The sequence below is a fragment of the Prunus dulcis genome, chromosome 7 (assembly GCF_902201215.1).
Source record: "Prunus dulcis chromosome 7, ALMONDv2, whole genome shotgun sequence".
NCBI classification, from domain to species: domain Eukaryota; kingdom Viridiplantae; phylum Streptophyta; class Magnoliopsida; order Rosales; family Rosaceae; genus Prunus; species Prunus dulcis.
The window spans coordinates 2,718,056-2,726,006 of record NC_047656.1 but is presented as its reverse complement, the minus strand read 5'-3'; the positions used below and the strand labels follow the sequence as shown (position 1 = coordinate 2,726,006).

Below are 7,951 nucleotides of genomic sequence, written 5' to 3'. Positions count from 1 at the left end.
GATTGAGAACTGAACTGTTGGAATGTATATTTACGTATGTTGGCAGTTGGTTGTATAATATATATATATATATACTTGTTTGGCAGGTGAAAATGTTTTGGTATTGAGCCAGTTACAAGGGAAACTCTGCCGGTTTTTTGGTAGAAGTCAACCTTGTTATTTTATCTTGCTTTGCATAGAAGGGCAAATAGGTCATTTGTCGGACACGCACAGGGTCCGGCTCGGATTCCAAAGCGGAATTTGGATCGGGTCCTGTCAAATTTGATATGAAGGATTTAGGTGATTAGATGTACTTTCTCGGAATCGAAGCAGCAAGGTCAAAAACTGGTATATTTCTGTCTCAAAGGAAGTATGTAATGGATCTACTCACTGAAAGAGGAATGCTTAGATGTAAGCCTGCTGACACACCCATTGGGATGAATCACAAGTTGTGTGAAGACATGGACCAAGAACCAACCAATAAGAAACAGTACCAACGCCTTGTTGGTAGGTTGATATACCTGGCACACACAAGACCAAATATTGCATATGTTGTGAGTGTGGTTAGTCAGTTTATGCATTCGCCCAATGTTTCTCATAGGAATGCAATTGATCGGAACTTAAGATACTTAAAGTCAGCCCCTCAGAAAGGATCAATGTTCTCAAAAAATGGAGATCTTGAAGTTGTTGGATATATAGATGTTGATTGGGCTGGTTCCATTTCAGATAGACGCTCTACTTCTTGTTACTTTAAAAAGCAAAATGTGGTTTCTGGGTCTAGTGCAAAAGCAGAGTATTGAGGAATGGCTCACGGAGTTTGTGAATTATTGTGAATCAGAAGACTCTTGACAGAAGTGGGCTTCAAGCCAGAAAAGATAATGGAGTTGCATTGTGACAACAAGTCAGCTATCGATATTGCCCATAATCCAATTCAACATGATCGAACCAAATATGTTGAGGTGGATAGATATTTTATCAAAGAAAAAATTGAGAAGAAGATCATCCGCCTACCATTCGTAAAATCAGAAGATCAACTAGCAGATATCTTAACAAAAGCTGCTTGTGGCTGAGTATTTCATGACTCACTTATCAAGTTAGGCATTGGTGACATATATGCACCAACTTGAGGAGGAGTGTTGACGTGAGTCTCCTAATTAATCAAGGAGATTTATTTCCTTGATTAATTAAGAGATTTACTTTCCTATTCTATATAGTTGACAAATTATTGTATAATTATGAGATACTATCCTAATTGATTACTGTATCTTTTTCCTTGTAAAGCACTCATGTAAACTCCTATATATACCTCCTTATGGAGAAGAATAAAACCTAACCCAAATTTTTCAAACCATATTCATATTTTAGAACTATCCTGTGTTTGGGGTATGCTTGGATTGGGACTAAAAAATTTTAAATTTTCTTTGAGTTGATATAATATTTTAATTAGAAACTATTTTTACTATAATTCCAAGGTAAAAAATTAGTATTAAATTTTCCAAAACTTAGGGAACATGCCTATATGTTGATAACATTTCCCAATTTTGAAAGCTCAACTTCCCTAACACAAATTGTGAAACCGTCACTAGGTAATTGCAAACACAATATGCAATTGTCATCACAGTTTGCGAAAACCAACTATATGTTTGTCAATTTACAAACCATTAGCCACATGACCTCTACCCTTGGTTTTATGCTTCCTTTCTTCCTTCAAACATGGTGAGATAAGCTCCAAATCATCCCAACATCATAGCAAGCCAATTTTCACAACGTATACAACAACTGGCGGACCCTGTGGAGGTGCAATTTTAAAAGGCAAAAAGATTTTATAAAAAATTGACAACCAAATATTTTTGTAATTTAAACAATACCAATGCCATTCATAATTCATAGAAACAAAATAACATTACAATTAACCTCCAATTGTTGTCCAGTTGATGAAGAAGAAGAAAAAAGTGCAACATGTTTCAATTTTTTTTTTCTAGATTAAATATGAATTATATTCGAACTTACTTTAAAAGCTTGATCGATACAAAATTTTCTTCCTTGACACAAGACTTGATTGATGAATCAGTTTTTATAAAAGACTTAGAGTTCTCTAAAAAAAAAACAAAAAAATAAAAAAACAAAAAACACAGACCTAGTTATGAGGATGCAAAAAAAAAGTTAGAGCATCCATAATGGGCTTCCTAAACCACATCCTTAGCTAAAATTTAGAGAAGAATTGAAAAAACCCACCTCCAACCATGCTCCTAATCCAACTCCTAAAACAGGGAGATCTCTAGGAGCTCCTAAATTTAAGGAGAGAGAAAGAACTCATAGTGACTCCCCATAATTAAATGCTACTATATTTTATTATTATTTTAAGCATTTATTTAATGATGTCTTTAATTTTATCATTTTTTATGCATTATATTGTTGCAAAACACAAACACTTTTGTTTTTTCGTTGTAGGTGTTTTGCAAAGCACGATCACTTTTTATTTATTTATTTTATAATAAAAATTCTTTTCGCTATAGATATTTTGCAACACACAAACACATTTAAAAAATCTTTTCCTTGTAGTTATTTTGCAAAACGCATATATATATATATATAATTCTTTTCATATGATTTCTTGTTTTGACATCCAATTCTTTCGAAGCAGAAAACCATGGAATATCGAAATTGAATAACAATTATTTTGCAATATTCATTATTTGAATATGAAAATTTTATTGTAAAATCAGCAATTAAATTAAAAAAATAAGTAAAGCATTTATGACAATTAGAAGTAAAACATTTATGACTCTCTAAATTAGGGAGTATGGTTGGAGTTTAATTTTTTTAGAGAGCTCCTAAAATAGCTTTTTTGTGTTTTTAGCTAAATTTTAGCTAAGAAATAACATGATTGTGGATACTCTTATGAATGTTCTAATCTTTTATAAGGAATTGGTGGTGGGGACGTAAGGGACTATTTCTTATAAATAAAAAAATGAGAAACAAAGTCTCCTTGTTTGACCAAAAAACAAGCAAAATATCTGTTGAGGTCCCGAAAATTCAAGGTTGGGCCCAAATAAATTTCCGGCCCAGTGTGACACTTTATTAAGAAAAGACCTGTTTAAGAGCATGCGAAATTCGTCATGCACGCTTGCACGGGCCACGACCACATGCCATGCCCAAATAAATATGCCATTAAGCACACTAAGAATTGAAATGGACCTATAAAAGGCACCGGCTCTACAAGCCCATGCTAAGTGTCCCGTCAAGCATCATATCCCTTTTCAAAGACGATAAAATACAAGCACGCTAATCGACATGCAATGCCAAGCGAAAAATTATTCTTTTTACACCTAGCCACGCTACACGCTTAAGTGGGCCTAAGACACGCAAATGCTCAGGGCTTGCTGAGTGGGTTGTGGTATGGATGGTAACGAGCATTCATGAGGCCCATTGATGAGCTGAGAAATGGAAGTTTTGGGCTGCTTGGGAGCCCAAAAACTTGAGTCCATTTCTTGAGCCCAAATAGGTGGGTAAGCATAAGGAGAGAAATAGGAAGCCCATTACTTTAGAAAATTGGCCTATCACCCTAATAAAAATGGCCCATCACTTTAGGAGGTTGGCTCATTCCTTTAGTACACTAACCCTTCACCTTAGGAAGGCCCAAATGACCAAGAAAATATCTAAAAGTCTCCAGCACATAGCTGGAGATAAAACAACAACAGAAGGCAAAAGCCACTCACGAAGGTGGACTGCTGGGAGGCTCCAGCATATGGCCAAAAGCAAACTTCAAAGTAGATCATCCAAAAAACCAAAGGGCAATAAAGCGTGCAGGTTGTTAGAAGAAAAGACACCTTTCAAACTAGCGCCCTTACCTATTTCTTTCTCACTCCAACTCTTGCCATGGAAGAGGGGAGGAAAGAAGGTAAGGTTGTAGCCAAAAATAGGAGTTTAACACAGAAGCAGCTACGGTAAGGCCTTAGAGCTCCTAAAAATCTTGTCTTTGTGTGTTTGGACAGAGGAAGGTTTCACAAAATGGGATGAATCAAAGGGAGAGAAGAGAAATGAAAGGGGAGACTTGGCAAAATTGGAGAGAACACATTAAGGTTTCTTGGGAAGGAGGGGCTTCCAGCGGCTATAAAAGGGGCATCTCCTAACCATCAGAACCAATCCACATCAAGAGAGCAAGCTTCACCTCTCATCCTTGAAACCCCTTCAATTTCGAGCCATATTCCTCCATCTCTCCCCATCCTCTCATCTGGCAAGCCATTCCAGAGCCCGACAAACCCTTTGTCGAGCTGCCGAAAAATTACCCAAAGCATCCACTCTTCCACCCTAACCTCTGTCTTTCTCTCTCCTCAGCAAATCTCACGAAATCATTTGCTTTAAACCTTTGTTTATTGTAGAAAATCTGGTCTTTCTCTCTCTCATGCTAAACTCACGAATGCTTAGCTTCCATGCCACAAGCTTCTCAAGCCAATAAAAGAATTTATCTGTAAGCAACTGTTGGTTTCATTGGTGAAGAAGACCAAGGTGTTTCCTAAGGCTCGGCTACCCTTTTGAATCACTCTTGGGGTCTGATTCTTGAACTCAGATCCAGGAGCAATTGCACACTTTTGGCTCTTTACAGCAGCCCAGGCCCATCAATAGATGCTAGAACGAAAAAGCCCCTACAATATCCTTATTGCTGAAGGAACTCCTTCCATCTATAGTGAGATTACATTTTTTTTCCCCTGGTCCAAACCGACGACGTTTTTGACAGGACCCGACCCAATTTCCACTTTGGAATTCAATCCAATCGTCCTTTACTATTAAGGACAACGATTACCAGAATTTATAGCTCTCATCCTTTTTGCTGTAACCACCTATCTCACGGATGGTTCTCTAGCTGACGAAAGCCTGGGCTAACACCTCCAGGGTCTACTGAATGTTTGGATCTCCCTGTTTACTAAGCACGGTAGGTACGGCTCCTGATGAGCCTCTAACAACCGATTACTCTACCGGTTCAAACATCCGTGCCATTCCTGTCCAACTTAATCTCATCCCCTTACGTCGGGATAACTATCTAATTTTCCTACGGATACCACCACCATTTGGGACCAACTTGAGAAGAGAACGAGGATGCACAGAGTGCAAAGCCTACAGGAAGTAAAACCTATGCTCTGATACCAAATTGACAGGACCCGACCCAATTTCCACTTTGGAATTCGAGCCAAGTCCAGTGCGTATCCGACACCTGGCGAATGTCGGGCACAAGGGACCTTTTTACCCTTCTTGCTTCAACTCTTCTTTAAAATTTCCTTAGACTTCTGCCGAAAATTCGGCAGAGTCTCCCCTCTATTTTGACCATTCCCAAAACTTTTCACCTGTTAAACATTCGAATAATCCACACCAACTGCCAGAATAATTCAAATAACAAAATCCCAACTCCAGTTTTTTCAGTTTCAACGAGATATCAGAGCATTTTCTAAATTTCAAGGTTTCAGGGATTTTCTATAAACTCTACCTGACTTGAAGCGCGGAGGTTATGAGTGGCCCGGTGGTGGATCCCGCGTACGTCTACAGCCTGGGGGTGAAAACAGTTTGAAGATGTGAGTGGACCAACATAAGAATTCTTGAAAACAGTTTAATAATCAAAATAACCCTCTCTATAGAAATTGTTAAATAAACTGAATACGCACCTTCCATTTAAAGCTTACTAAACTTAAAGCATTCCATATAAATCATAATCAAACTCGATAAATTTTATTCAAAAGCACTGAAATCAAGGTTGTATAAAACACTAAAATCAAATTTGTATATGAGCATGTACTCAAACCTTGTATAACTGAACAAACTGTATAAATGTATTAATGCCTGAAAAAGCGGAGAAGCTGATGTAAAATAACTGAAGGTCATAATTAAATACGGTAAAACCAAAATCCTTTGAAAATACCACCTATTTGTACCCCTGTCATAACCGTCAATTCCCTGGCAGGTCTCGGGCGTCACACAGGCTACCCGAGCCGCAAACTGGCGAAATCAGGGGACTATGATCAATCTGTCCCGCCGGCAGATTCCTCGATGACACCAAGTCAACTCGAGTCGCTCTGGCAGGATGCAGGAGACCGTAGTCAGCCTGATCCGCAATCCTGGCAGGTCTCGGGGACACAGAGTCAGCCGAGCCGCAATCCTGGCAGGTCTCGGGACACCAAGTCTGCCGAGCCGCAAATCCTGGCACTCACGGTCCGAGCGTCCCCGAAACTCGTGAGGCAAAGTCAAGTGCACTGACTGAACTATAATCAGACTGGATGTCCGTAGACATCGGTCCGACTCTGGGTAATCACCATAAAGAAAATGGGTACGAGGTGGGTTTAAAAATAGATTCCTTTTAGAAAATCCGATTAAAACTGAAATCTCAGGTTGTGCTGCTGTCTCATCTAATTTCAACCTCAAACTCTGTTTCTATAACTTATAAATAAGCAGCACAGATTTATAGAACTGTTACTGTACTGATCATGTTCAGAATCGTAATAAAACTTACTCAAAGACCAAATAAAGAAACTTATTCAAATAAATTCATTTCTAAAAACTTATTTATATAAAATCAATATAACTCATTTATAAAACTTATTTATATAAAAGCACATCAAATCATTTATGAAATCTGACTTAGGAAAGAAGGTCCACTCACAGATGGTCCGAGCTACTTCGACCCCTCGAAGGTCCTTTTTTCAATTATGTCGGGCTCCTGGTGCCTGGTTACCCCGAAAGATTAAATTAATAAACTGCTGAATAAAACGAAATTCAACTAAACACCCTGTCCCCGGCTCCTAAAAATACGTGCTTTTCAATTCAAAATACTCCTATGCCCACATTAGCCTTTTTCAACGCTTGGAACAGTTTTGGGAGGTTCGACGTTCAGCTTAAGCGATAAGCCGTCAGATCAGCCGACCCGGGACCCGTGGGGTCCACGGTGTCCGATGGCCAATCTGATCATCCCTGAAGGTTTCTCATATAGCGGGAACCCTGTTCTGCGAATTTGGTCCGAATCGGACGGTCGGATTGGCCAAAATCGCGTTATCGCTTAAAACCCTAACCCTAGCCCCAGGGTTCGCGATTTCGGAGTATCCGGGACTCCGATTCGCAATCCGTCGAATCCTGCGTGATCCTGAAATCACGTAGACCGACATATCCAAAATTCAGCGCGATCCAACGATTAAACGACACTGCACCCACGGATCGCGCGATATGGAAAATCCGTTCGGGGCCCAAACGGACTCCGAATTGAGATCCGCGAAATCCTACGCGCTCGTGACGACACGAGGGTCACAAAACTGCACAGAATTTCATCACTACCGTCGCCCACGCGCTCCAGCTCGCGCGGGCAGCTTTGGGTGTCCAAAGCGATTTCGGGTGGCCGAAAAATCTCGGAACCAAGACTTCAAACTCCTACCCTAGGTAAAACACCCCATTTGGAGTCACTTTTGTTCTTGGACCACCCCCAAAAAGTGAACAGAAATAGTAGTTTCGAAGGGCCGAAGTTTTGGCCAAACTTCAAGTCGAAAATCCAACCCCTTAACGCTAAAATCGATCGAAGCCCATATACCCATCAGCTAGAACACGAAAAATAGTTGAGAAACCATACCTTACTCGATCGATTTGGTGGAGAAACGAAGGAGAATTTCGAGCTGGAAATTTGGGTAGCTTCGGACGAACCTCCGTCGGAAAACACGATTTTCCGGCCAGCTCAGGGCGGCCCCGGGGTGGAGGTTGGTCAGGTTGCGACGGCGACACGGAGGCGGACCCGTAGGTACCCACGGCGGAGATCGGCTCGGCCTGTGGTGGCCGAGCCGTCGCTTGGAAGGCGAACGGTCACACTGCTGGGCGACGCGAGGGAGAGAGAGAGGGAGGAGAGAGAAAGTGACGGGGAGAAGAGATAGAGAGGGGGTATAAAATCTGACTTCTTGGCCAAATTACCATTTTGCCCTTCGCGGTTTTTAGACCATAACTTCTT

General features: G+C 40.4%; 1 long non-coding RNA gene across 1 annotated transcript; it reads right to left on the bottom strand.

The window, feature by feature from the left end:
- Positions 1-5,337: 5,337 nt before the first annotated feature.
- LOC117636009 lies at positions 5,338-7,618 on the bottom strand. The gene is made up of 3 exons (XR_004586977.1): positions 7,583-7,618; positions 6,629-6,692; positions 5,338-5,521 (listed from the first exon to the last, which is right to left on the bottom strand). It is a non-coding gene; the product is annotated as an uncharacterized LOC117636009 (long non-coding RNA).
- Between the last annotated feature and the right edge of the window lie 333 nt (positions 7,619-7,951).